The sequence below is a fragment of the Chiloscyllium punctatum genome, chromosome 29, assembly GCF_047496795.1.
Source record: "Chiloscyllium punctatum isolate Juve2018m chromosome 29, sChiPun1.3, whole genome shotgun sequence".
NCBI classification, from domain to species: Eukaryota; Metazoa; Chordata; class Chondrichthyes; order Orectolobiformes; family Hemiscylliidae; genus Chiloscyllium; species Chiloscyllium punctatum.
In genome coordinates this window covers 45929523-45943534 of record NC_092767.1, presented here as the reverse complement: position 1 = coordinate 45943534, position 14012 = coordinate 45929523, and positions in this window count along the sequence as shown.

Sequence of the window (14012 nt, the reverse complement as noted above, 5' to 3'; positions counted from 1 at the left end):
AGAGTGAAGATTGGACAACCAGAAATTGAGGCTGGCTGCAGACAAATAGAGAACAAAGAATTGGAGAATGGACTGAATAGGTATTTTCCATCAATCCTCACAATGGTAGACACTAGGAACATTCCAGAACTTCAAACGAGTCAAGGGTGAGGGATGGCTGTAGTCGTCGGCGCTAAGGAGGAGGTACTAGGGAAGCTATAGTGTTTGAAAATAGATAAATCATACAGACAAGAAGGACAACAACTAAAGTTCTGAAGGAATTAGCAGAGGAAATTGTGAAACCATTGGTCATGACTGTTCAGGAATAACTATCATCAGACAGAGTCACAGAGAACTGGAAAATGGATAATGATAAATCTCTGTGTCAGAAGGAAGAAAGCAAAATACAGGAAATCATAGGGTGGTTTAGCCTGGCATCAGTCGCTATTAGGGATTTAGAGTGCATTGCGAGCAATGAGATTGCAGAGTACTTGGAGGTGCATGGTAAAATAGGGCTGAGTCAGCATGGCTTCATCAAGGAGTGGTCCCGCTGACAGGTCTGTCAGAATTCTATCAGAAGGTAATGAGCAGGTTTGACAAAGGGAGGATGTGATCTCATTTGCTAATAGGGAGTGGGTTAACTTTGAATCTGTGTTAAATTGAATAATGTTAATTTATTGGTTACAACTTGCATAAGCATATGTACAAAAAGAAATAAAATTGTAAAGGAACAATTCAATACTAGTTAAATAAAATAACGATGGAGGGTTGGGTGATGTGTTCTCTCTCCATGATATGGGAGTAGTCGATCCCACTGTGGTTCCCAGTGACCATGTCTGGAGTAAATGTTGCATGCAAGAAGAACTCTGGCTCTGAATAGATGAACTGGAGTTTGAGCTTTAAACAATGCAAGGCATCAGAGAGGGGGAGAGTTCCCTGCATGCTGTGATTCAGGAGATAGTTACCCTCCTTAGATTAACTGACTCAAATTCAGCCAGTGGTTAGAAAGCGGAGGGTTTGGCTATGAGTGAGGCAGGTAGAGGGATCCAGGATGTAGAGTTGCAGGAGCCTCAGCCCCTGTCCGTGTCTAACAGGTTCAAGAGTCTTGTTCCCTGTGTGGATGGGAATGGGGACTACTGGGAGGATGAGCTGATTGGCCCACAGCACCGAGTTGAGGGAAGCTTTCAAGTGGAACAAGAGAAAAGAAATGTTATTATAATAAGGGATAGCATCGTTAGCGGCATAGACACTTTTCTCTGCGATCAGGATTGAGATTCCTGAAGGTTGTGTTACCGACTGGTGTTTGGGTAAGGGATATCTCATCTGGGCTGCAGTGGAACTTGGAGTGGGAGGGTAAAGATCCATTGGTCATGGTCTACGTAGGTACCAAGGACAGTGATAAAACTATGGGAGAGGTTATGCTAAGGGATACGATGAGCTCGGAGCTAAATTAGAAAACAGAACCAAAAAGGAAATAATCTGTGGATTACGGCCTGAGCCATGAACTAATTAGCACAGGGTTAGCAGGAAAATTCATTGCTCAAAGTTTGGTGTGGGAGAAATGGGTTTGTATCATGGGACATTGACACCAGAACTGGGGAAAGAGGTCACTATTCTGATCGGATCGTCTTCATCTGAACCGTGTTGGGACCGGAATCCTAGCAAATCACATAACTCGGGCTGTAGACTAGGCATTAAGCTAAAATGGGGTTGGGTTGGTGTCAGTTATAGGGAAAATTAGAAAACCCGAATTAAAGGAGGGGGTAAGACTGCAGAACTCAAGAAGAACGTGTTTGGTATGCTTTCCTTTATTGGTCAGAGTATTGTGTACATGAGTTGGGAGGTCATGTTGCGGCTGTACAGGACATTGGTTAGGCTACTGTTGGAATATTGCGTGCAATTCTGGGCTCCTTCCTATCGGAAAGATGTTGTGAAACTTGAAAGGGTTCAGAAAAGATTTACAAGAATGTTACCAGGGTTGGAGGATCTGAGCTATAGGGAGAGGCTGAACAAGCTGGGGCTGTTTTCCCTGGAGTGTCAGAGGCTGAAAGGTGACCTTTTAGAGGTTTACAAAATTATTAGGGGCATGGAAAGGACAAATATACAAAGTCTTTTCCCTGGGGTCTGGAGTCCAGAACTAGACAGCATAGTTTTAAGGTGAGAGGGGAAAGATATAAAAGAGACCTAAGAGGCAACTATTTCATCCAGATGCTGGAAAGTGTATGGAGTGAGCTGCCAGAGGATGTGGTAGAGACTGGTACAATTGCAATATTTAAGAGGCATTTGGATGGGTATATGAATAGGAAGGATTTGGATGGATATGGGCTGGGTGCTGGTAGTTGGGACTAGATTGGGTTGAGATATCTGGTCGACATGGACGGGTTGGATTGAAGTGTCTGTTTCCATGCTGTACATCTCTATGACTCTAAGTTATCCAAATCACCAGCACGGATGCAGAGAGTATGGAAAGTGTTACCAATCAAACTTCAAACACACAGGACAAACAAATGACAATGAGAAGAGGGATGGTTAATACAGGGCTGAACTGTTGTATTGGAATGCATGCAGTATAAGGAATAATTTAACTAAGCTTGTGACTCATACACAAATTGGCAGGTCGCCCTCACGGAGACGTCGCTGCAAGAGGATCAGGATCGGGAGCTGAATTTTCAAGGATATGCATCCTATGAAAAAAAAGGCAGTTGGGCCGAAGGGATGGATTTGTCTTATTAGTAAGAAATGAAATTAAATCAATAATAAGAAATGAAGTTAAGGTCAAATGGTGTAGAATCTGTGTAAGTAGAATTGTGAGTCAAAAAGGTTTAAAAAAGTAGTTGGAGTTCTGTTCAGGTCTCCAAACAGTAGTCAGGATACACCAGGAGCTAGGAAGGTGTACAGGAAGGACAACGTTACAATGGTCATGTAGGATTTCATTACGGAGGTGGGCTGGGAATTCAGCTTGATGGTGATTTTCAAGAAAAGGAATTTGTGGAATGTCTATGAGATGGCTTTTTGGAGAAGCTTGTGCGGGCAGACTAGATGAGGGAGCTTAATGTGAAGGAAAACATAAGAAGCAGTGATCATCATATGATTGAATTTACTCTGCAATTTCAGATGGAAATGTTATAATCAGAGGTAACGGTATTAAAGCTGAATAAAGGCAATTACAGAGACATGAGAGAGGAGCTGGATAGAATTGACTGCTAGAAGGCCCCAGCAGTCGAGCAGCAAATCAGGAGATTTTTGAACTAATTCAGGATGCAGCAGAGATTTACCCCGAGTAAAAAGAGGCATGGTACATGGACAATGAGGTAACCATGACTGACGAGGGAAGTCAGGTATAGCATAAAGCAAAAGAGAAAGGATATAATGTGGCAAAGTGCAGTGGGAAACCAGAGGGTTGGGAAACTTACAAAGACAAAACAGAGGGCAAACAAGACAAAAAAAGAAGGAAGATTATTAAATATGGGGGTAAGCTAGCCAGTAATATAAAGGAAGCCTGAAGGAGTTTCTGTCGATATATAAAGTACAAAAGAGAGGCAAAAGTGGTTTGGGAAATGACACGGGAGAGATCGTAGCAAGGAACAAGAAAATGGCCGAGGAACTGAATAATTACTTTGCATCAGTTTCATGGTGAAAGGCACGAACAATATGTCAAACATTCAGGATAGTAAGGGGCTGGACCAGAGTATGGTGGCCACCACCATGGAGAACATGCTCGGAAAAAGCTGAATGGCATAAAATTGCTTAAATGACCTGAACCAGAGGGATTAAATCCCTGTGTTATAAGGCAGATAGCTTAAGAGTTAGTGGAGGCGATGGTGGTGATTTTTCAGGAATCGCTTGAGAAAGGAATGATCCCAGTGCATTGGAAACCCAGGGAGTAAGGTAAAAAAAAAGACTTTTAAAACCGCAATGAATAGCTTAACCTCTGTAGTGGGTAAGATCCTGGAATCCCTTGTGAAGGATGAGATTTCTGAATACTTGGAAGTGTTTGGTAAAGTAGGGCAAAGTCAGCATGGTTCCATCAAGGGAAGGACATGTCTGACAAATTTGTTGGAAATGTTTGAAGAAGAAATGAGCAGGCTCGATCAAGCCAATGGATGTTATCCACCTGGATGGCAAGAAGGCCTTTGACAAGGTGTCATGTAGGAGATCACTGAGTATGATAAGGGGCCGAGGTGTTAGAGGCAAGGTAGAGGTATGAATAGAAACTTGTCCACCTGGCAGAAAGCAGAGAGTCGAGAAAAAATCGACCTTCTCAGGATGGCAGCCTGAGGTGTTCCACAAGACTCAGTGTTGGAATCGTAACTTTTTACTTGTTACGTTAACAATCGAGATGATGGAAATGAGGGCACTCTGGGTAAGTTTGCAGACAATAAAAAAAAGGCAGATGAACCGATCATACAGAGGAGGCGAAGAGGCTGAAGAAGGAATAAGCCAGGTAATGGGCTTGGCAGAGGCGTTCCAACATCGGAAAGTGTGAGGTCATGCACTTTGAGATGAAGAATAGAAGCATGGTCTATTTTCTAAATGGGGAGAAAATTCAGAAATCTGAAGTGCAAAGGCACTTGGGAGTTCTAGCGCAGGTTTCTCTTAAGGTAAGCTTGCAGGTTGAGGCAGTAGTTAGGAGGGCAATTGCATTTATTATTGATGGCATTTATTAGGAGACGAACTGAATATAAGAACAGGCTGTATACAGCTTTGATCAGACTACATTTGGAGTGTTGCACGCACTGTTGAGCCCCACCTCTCTGGAAGGATGTACTGTCCCTGGAGCGTGTTCAGAAAATTTTCACGGAAATAGTCATAGGAGTGAAAAGTTTATTGTGTGAGGAATGTTTGAGTCTTTGGGTATATACTTGGTAAAGTTTAGAAAGAAGAGACTAAATTAATTGAAACATACAGAATACTGAACAGAGTGAATGTTCATAAGATGTTTCTATTGGTAGGAGAGACGAGAACCCAAGGACAGCCTGAACCGGAACACTTTTTAGAAAGTTGGTAAGGAGAAGCTCCTTGAACCAGTGAATGGTGAATCTTTGAATTTGTTTTGCAGAGAAGGCTGTGGGGTCACGTCATTAAGTATATATGAGACGGAGGTAGTTTTTTTTTGATTATCCAGGGGATCAAGGGTAATGGGGAAAAGGTTGGACAATGGGTTTGAGATACTTATCAGCGACGATTGAATAGCTGAGTAGACATTATGGGCAAACTGGCCTAATTTCTGCCCCTATGTCTTGTCGTCTTATGGTCTTAACTTTAAGGAAGCACCTTGAATTTCTGAGAAGATGGATTCATGTTCTTCATGCAGGTCAAAAGCTGGTGGAACTAGTTGACTATTTTAGAATGAAGGTATTCTGGCTACTGTCGGGATGGTGGATAATATGATATTCAGTGCAGGATCACACAGCAACTGCACTGTATTAAGGTGGGGCGAGTTTATTCAAAACCCGGACCTCTCTATCTCTCTCAATCGCCGGGGAGACTGGGGGTTGGGGTGGGTAGGCATAACGTCCTCAGAGGCACCTAAACTATTCAGAATCATGCATTCTGAGTGAAACAACAGTCATGGAATTTATCACCTTCTCATTGTCTGTTTAGAACATAAGGAGTGATTGTCCATCCCCTGTAAGGTTCAATGCAATCATCTCTTATTATCACACAGCGCTACAGATCAACGTTTACTCAGACCTCATGGTGCCATCATCCCAGGGATTAATCCTGTGGAACTCCTGTTCATTCTCTCCTCATCATAAAGGAGATAAAATCTGTTCACAATACCCCAAACACTGCCTCAACAACGCTCTCAGAGTTGATCACAATAATTCATTTCCCTCACTTAGCTGGTTCCATTTCCTTCATTTGACACGGGAAACCATTCATTTACAATGCACAGGCACTGATGGGGAATTTAAAACATCCTTCCATCTGTAGGTCAGCATCAATAAAGCCAGCATTAGAAGTGCCTATGGAGATGGACATCACTCTTGGGGAGAGACTAAATAACAAAGAATACACTTAAAACAGTGAATGGCTACCTACCTGAATGGAAATCAGCTGCAGGAATATGGGATACAGGCGAAGAAGGGAGTAATCAATACTTTTGATCTGCCCTCACGGGATATGTGCCGCTCTGGTCAGGCCAGCATGTTATACCGACTTTGAACTGAGTGGCTGGTTCAGCTACTCCGCGGGACAGTAAAGAGAAAAACACAGTGCTGTGGGTTTGCAGTCACACAGAAACCTGACCAAGGAAGAATAACCCATTGCCTTCTCTAATGAGCAAGCCAACATCAACAGATTATTATTTTGTGGCTCTAGATTATGAGCCAATGACGTACCTACCATACACTGTCTTCTCATCTTTCTAATTCTGTGCAGAGAACAATGTAAACATCTCACGTGCAATTATTTTGCAATGGGCACGTGGTAAGAAGGGACTTGGAACAGCTGTACTCGGAGATTAACAAAGGCACAAACGATGGTTTATTCAGGAGTTGTACTGAGGCTGAGGAGGAGACTAGGATGACATGATGATGGTACTGGAAAGGATTGGTGAGTGGGGAGGATATGGAAATGTAAACTTGTGCAGGAGAAAATGAATCAAAGAGAACAGTCTGTTCCAACATCGCATATTGGTGCGTAATTTGTATATAATCATTTGCGAGTTATAATTTGCAAGGAATGGAATCGTTGATTGGAACTGAAAACATTGACTTGCACCGTTCCAAAAATGCACATGTTATGACCATCAATTCAGTTCAGACCGTTCCACTAGACAGATAGTTTGACTTGAAAATGTGTTGCTGGAAAAGCACAGCAGGTCAGGCAGCATTCAAGGGGCAGGAGAATCGACGTATCGGGCATAAGCCCTTCTTCAGGAATGAGCAAAGTGTGCCAAGCGGGCTAGGATAAAAGGTAGGGAGGAGGGACTTGGGGGAGTGACTTTGGAAATGCGATAGGTGGAAGGAGGTTAAGGTGAGCGTGATAGGCTGGAGAGAGTGCGGGTGGGGGCGGAGAGGTAAGGAAAAAGATTTCAGGTTAGGAAGGTGGTGCTGAGTACAAGGGTTGGGACTAAGACAAACAGGAGGGAAGGAAACGAGGAAACTGTAGAAATCTGAGTTCATCCCTTCTGGTTGGAGGGTTCCTAGGCGGAAGATGAGGCGCTCTTCCTCCAGCCGTCGTGTTGCTATGGTCTGGCGATGGAGGAGTCCAAGGACCTGCATGTCCTTGGTGGAGTGGGAGGGTAAGTTGAAGTGTTGAGCCACGGGCTGGTTGGGTTGGTTGGTCAGGGTGTCCCAGAGGTGTTCTCTGAAACGTTCCGCAAATAGGCAGCCTGTCTCCCCAATATAGAGGACGCCACATCGGGTGCAGCGGATGCAGTAAATGATGTGTGTGGAGGTGCAGGCTAATTTGTGCCGGATATGGAAGGATCCCTTGGGGTCTTGGAGGGAAGTAAAGGGGGAGGTGTGGGCGCAACTTTTCATTTCTTGCGGTTGCAGGGGAAGGTGCCGGGAGCGGAGGTTGGGTTGGTGGGGGTGTGGACCTGACAAAGGAGTCCGAGGGGTCTTAGTAGTCTGGCTGTTATTTCTGAAACTTCTTTGATATATGGTAAAGTGGTTCGGGTTTCTGGCTGTGTTTGGTCTGCTTGTCGTGGTTTGTTCTTGTTCTAGTAGCACACAAATCCACCAACACTCTCAAAGGAAAGCTAACAATCTTAAAAGATCCAATACAAAACCCATGGACAAAACCAACGTCATCTACAAAATTCCATGCAAGGACTGCCGCAAACACTACGTAGGACAAACAGGAAGAATGTTAGCCACCAAGATACACGAACACCAGCGAGCCACAAAAAGACACGACACTCTCTCCCTCGTAGCCCTAAACACGAATGAAAAAAAACACCATTTCGTCTGGGACAACACATCTATCCTGGGACAGGCTAAGCAAAGACATGCCAGAGAATTCCTAGAGGCCTGGAACTCCAACCACAACGCCATAAACAATCACATAGATCTAGATGCCATCCATCAACCCCTCAGAAAACGAACAGGAAATGACATCACCACAAACCACAGGAACTCCATCCAGGTGAAAGATATAAATAGAAAGCAGGACACAACAGCTTCGCTTCACTTGTAGTCGCCACTGATGATGTTACCTAGCCAGGTAATGAAAGGTATGGATATCAAACCTACAGCTCAATGAGCAAACCTACACCCTAGAGTACAATGATATTCCCCAGTCATCATCACCCTTTCTGATAGATAGAATGAAATCTAATGCACAACAACGAAACGGCCAACATTTTGGAGATGCAATGCTGAATGTCAATATGAACTAAAAGGATATTTTTAAATGTGATAAAGTGAACTACATTTTATACGCACCATTTAATCACTGGGATTACAGATTGAGTAGGGTAACCAGACCTGAAACATTAACTTCGATTTATCTTCAAAGATACTGCCAGATCTGCTGAGCTTGCCCTCTAAGTTCTGGTTTCTTTTTGCTTGAGATTGATCACATTGTTCATATCTGACAGGATACTTACAATTAAAAGCACACACTAATAACAAAATGTGAAGGGCTTTGGGGACAATACAGGAGACTAACAGTAGAGATATAGTAATTCCAAGCTGGAAGAGACAATGGGCTCAGTTTCCCACACCTTTGCTATAAATAATTCTGTGATAAGTAATCAAAGCTGTTGGAGAGGGGGTAGACAAGCTAAATTCAATGAAGTACAAAGAGTATTCCATCATCAATAATCTATTCCTATTATCTCAGCTCCCACTAAAATGTCTTTTCAAACAAAGTGGCCTTCCTGCGCTTTCCAGGATATTCACAAAAATATTCTTTTTTCCTTTGAATCTTAAAGAAGAAACAGTTTTCGACCGTAACACAGGTGTCACAGACACACCAACTATAATAGGAACAGGAAAGGACTACATTGTCCATACATAACAAATTCAGCATGTAGCCCTGTCAAGAAACATGAATTATAGTGATACAGAAACATGAAATACAAACAGAAAATGGTGGAGAAAAGCAACAGCTGCGGAAGTATCTGCAGAGAGAAACAGAGTTAACGAATCTGATATGATATGGCACTGTTCTGAAACAGTCATATTGGAATCAAAGGTTAATTCTGTATATCTTTGCTCAGATGGTGCCAGATCTGCTGAGTTTACCTCCAGCTCTTTTGATTTCTTTTTCTTTCTGAACTGTGACAAATTGACTATCTGAACGATATAAGCAAAGCTGCTATCCCAGTTGAATCGCGAGTAATTTGTTATGGAGATTAAATGAGAAATTACAAAGTTCCTATGTTTGACAATATCGATGACGTATTGCATTTGTGAGACAAAATCATTGTGAGACATTGTTGAAACAAAAACCGAAGTTGCTGCAAAACATCTGTGGCATCTGTGCAGAGGAATCAGAGTTAAAGTTTTTGGTTTGGTGCGCTTCCTCAGAATGGATGGTAGCCCTGAAAATGTTAACTTATATACAGCAGAGGCTGAATACCTGTTAATACAGACTGTTAGCAGCTAACAATAGGGGATAGGTAATGGAAGTCTGCGTCAGAACTAAGCCTGGTGTATGGGTAGTGGGCAAGGACATTGGAGAGTTCATGCCCTAAAATTATTGAACATTATTTTGAGTTTGAAGGGCTGCAGCGTCCGTCCGTGGAACATGAGGTGTTTTTCTTCCAGCTTGCATTGAAATGTCCTGGAACACTGCAGCAGGCCTGACACAGAGAAATTGACCAGGGAACAGGATGGGGTATTAAACTGGCAGGCAACTGGAAACTCAGGGTCTTTTGCATAGGTACAGCTTGGATACTCTGTGAAGTGGACACCCAGTCTAACTTTAGTTTCCCTAATGTCGAGCAGACCACAATGTGAGCAGAGAATGTAGAGGACTAGGTTGTGGGAAATGTTGATAGCATGGTGCTTCACCTGGAAGGTATGCATGGGCCCTTGGGTTGTGAGGAGGGAGGAGGTAAATGGGAAGGTGTAACACCTACGGCAGGGGAAAGTGAAGTAGACCTGTGGTGGGGGGTGGGGGATGTGGGGGTAGGTGTTGGGAATGAAAAAAGTGCGGTCTAGACTTTCCTGGAGGGAATGGTCCATTCAGAAGGCGGAAAAGGGAGAGGCGGCAAATATATATCTGGTGATGGCACCTCGCTGGAGGTGGGGGAAATGCAGACTGATGATCTTCTGCATGTGAATGCTGGTGGGATGGTAGGTAAGGACAAGGAAAACTCTAACGCTGTTGCAGGAGGGAGAAGAGAGGGTGAGGGTAGAAGTGCATGAGGTGGGTCAGAACTGGTTGAGGGCCAGGTCGTGAACTGTGCTGGGGAATTCTCGGTTGAGGAAGAAGGTGGACATTTCAGAGGCCACATTTTGGAAGTTGACATCATCAGAACCAATGCGGTGGAGAGGGAGGAACTGGGGGAATGGAATGGAGTCTTTGCAGGAAACAGGGCGTGAGCATTTATACTCCAGGTAGCTGTAGGAGTCGGTGAGTTAATACGGGATATTAATGACCGGTCTATCTCCAGAAATAGAAGCAGAGAGGTCGATGAAAGAAAGGGTGGAGTCGGAGGTAGACCAGGTGTAAGTGAGGATGGGGTGCAAATTGGAAACGATGAACTTTCCCAATTCTGGACAAGAGAGAGGAGCAGCAGGTATGATATCATCTACCTATTCCGATAGAAAGTTGGGACTGGATGGGGGCTGGAACAAGGAACAAGGAACGGTCTACGTACCCCATGAAGGAACAGGTATAACTTGGGCCCACGTGTGTATCCATGCACCCCTCCCCCCCCCCCCCCCCCCCCCCCCCCCCGCATGGCAGGAGCAGGCTGAAGTAATGGGTCTGCCCAGGCAGTTCTGTTTGTGGATTTTCAGGAGGATATAAAAGCAAGCTCTGCTATCAGAAAATCATTAGCTTCGGGACTATTAGGTGGGGACTTGTGGGGGGGGGGGGGGGGGGAGGGGGTGGGAATCTGCAGATGAAATGGGGTCAGATTTAGTTAATAAAATAGCCTGATGTGGCATGGTAGTGTTATGTACCAGCAGGTAATATGTAGAGGTATCTGCGAGCTGGCAGTCAGCCTCTGAAATGGAGAGGTCAGTCCACCAGACTCCAGCAGCACCACTCTTATCGACACAGGCTGAATACCACAGTCAGAGTTGGATCGAAGCATACAGCGTACAGTCTGTTCAGAGGGTGATAGGGTGAGGTGGATGCAGAGAAATTAAGACAACCAGTGTCACATGCAAAGCTCTCAATGAACAGATTGAGTGAAAGTAAACGCCAGAGGAATGTGTCCAGGTGGAGGGAGAGTGTTGGAGCTGGGCGAAGGGTCTTTGGGATGGGGAGTAGACTCATGCCCAAAGAAATGGGCACCGAGGAGAAGACGGTGGAAGAGGAGTTCAACGTTATGTCGTGCCTGAAATTCTCAAAAGTGAGGGCACAGCGGGAGAAAGCTGAGACCTTCGCTGAGTACAGAACATTCAGTATGAGAGCGTAGAAGGTTAGGAGAGATGGTGAATACACGACAGGAGGTGGGGATGGGGATGGACTCAGAGCGCAGGGCATGAGGGGATCGTCGGCTTCAGAGGCTCATAGGCATCGCTTAGTTATTGCATCTTGTAGGCCTCATATATCTTGCGAGTATGGGAAATGAGCTGGAGAGTGAAATAGAATTGGGGAATGGTGCAGCCTTGAGCCAATGTAATGCAATGTTGCTCGACAGAGAAAATGTTGATCTCAGTGACACTGACATCGCATGATCACTCCTCAGAAAGTAACTGATTGAAGATAATCGGAATCATGATCTTATTGTAATGCTCTGATTTCATTGGGGTGGCACTCAACCAGCAATGTCTGATTTTTCTGAGACTTTAGACCAACATGTGAAAACAGATGTATTTTGATGTTATTAATAAGACAAATCCACCCATGATTTTGGAAGGTGCTAGCAAAGGCAGAGTTTATTTGTCAATCCCAATAGCTCTAGGGAAGGTGTCATTGTTCATTGAGGAAATTACCAGCGCAGAATTTCATCTGATTTCCATTAACCACAGTGTGCTGAGGGTTAATGATACTACATGAGTCAAATATTTATTTGCTGTAAGGGAAGCTACTCTGATATCACCTCAAATGAAATTGGAAAATCAGTTAAAATGGGAAAGAACAAAATGATAGAACACGGCTTGTTTGAACAATGTGGTCACTGTTCCCAAAACGTTTAAGGAAAAACTGATGCAGGGACTTCTGATTATGAGGAGAGGTTTGTCCTATTTGTGATGAGGCTGTTTGGTTAAGCGCTGTGACACAGAGACCGAAAATAAGTTCCAATCTCTATGGGGAACAAAACCACCCTGATCACAGTGCATTGGACAGTGACAGACACACACGATTGCCTGTTCCGATTGGACATTGATCATCCTAAACTCATCATTTACTGATGGCCAATAGCAGCACAGAAGCCAGCAGTTCCCATCACCCCAGTAGGGAAGCAAAAGGGGAAAGGAATGGCCAGTGGAAGTGGGAGTAACTAGGCAACTGGTGTAACTTACAGTGGGAGTGGGAGAAGAAAGATGTGAAGAAATATCATCAGTGAAATAGTATGTAGCAGCAGAAGGGGTAATGCAAGGGAAGTAGGAGTGTAAAAATGAGTAGCAAGGCGGAGGAAGAATGGCCAATGAATTTTTAGTGACTGGGAAAAACTTGCTTTTGCAAAAGTGAGATTGGGAGAAAAAGATCACTGTCCACAAAAATTGAGATCTGGTTACATTGAAAATTAACATTTGATGTACTTATTTTCCTATCACTTGATCCTTGATCATATTTCACATTCACTCTGTATTTTTGTATCTCCATCAAATGCAGATGACATTTTGTTTCCCCTGGTATGGTGTCTGAAAATTTATTGAATCGTTTTAACAGTATGTATTTGCTTCCAATTCAGGGTAGACATGAGAATATGATTTTATCTCCTGCAGTTTGTCCATAACGTAGAATTTAATTGAGTATTTATCCTCATCACATTAGCTGATTCAAGTAATGAGTCTGCAGATGAAAAAATTTCTTCAGTTCTGATTATTGTTAAAAAGAACAGTACCACATAAAAGGCTAATGTTACAGTGCGAGGTACCAAACCCTAGTTCATCCTAAATTAGAGACATGCATTATGAATAAGACATGCTGATAGGCAGAGTGTAAAACGTGAATTCAATTCTATGTCGAAAATGCTATTTGCAGCTCCCTCATAATAGGTGTTAAATACATCACTCTGTAAATTCCCCAAAATAAGAATAGCAAGAGACTGGAATTCTTAATTCTTCTGTGAATAACATCTGGAGAATAGGAAGGAAATCAAGGTTTGTTTGTGATATTCATAAATGATGATGGTGAGAATGTGGAAGATGGACGGCAGTGGAATGATAACTAATGTTGCGGATGACACAAAGATTAGCTGGGTAGTTCACAGTGAGGAGGAAAGTGTTAGTCTACTGGACGAAATGAACAGATGATTTCTGTATCCAGATTAATAGCCGATGAAGGTTAACACTGATAAATGTGAGATGATGCACATCTGAATTAACAAGATAACTGAGTACTCAAACGGTGAAGGGCGAGGGCTAAATTTTGCTCCTTTTTTCATTGCAGCAGGGAAGGTTGAGGAGGGAACCTGGTATAGGTGTACAAGAAGGAGAAAGTGAGGACTGCAGATGCTGGAGATCAGAGCTGAAAAATGTGTTGCTGGAAAAGCGCAGCAGGTCAGGCAGCATCCAAGGAGCAGGAGAATCGACGTTTCGGGCATAAGCCCTTCTTCAGGAATGATGGAGATGTGCCAAGCAGGCTAAGATGAGGTAGGGAGGAGGGACTTGGGGGAGGGGCGTTTGGAATGCGATAGGTGTAAGGATGTTAGGGTGAGGGTGATAGGCCGGAGAGGTCGGGAAGAAGATTGCAGGTCAAGAAGGCGGTGCAGAGTCCGAGGGTTGGGC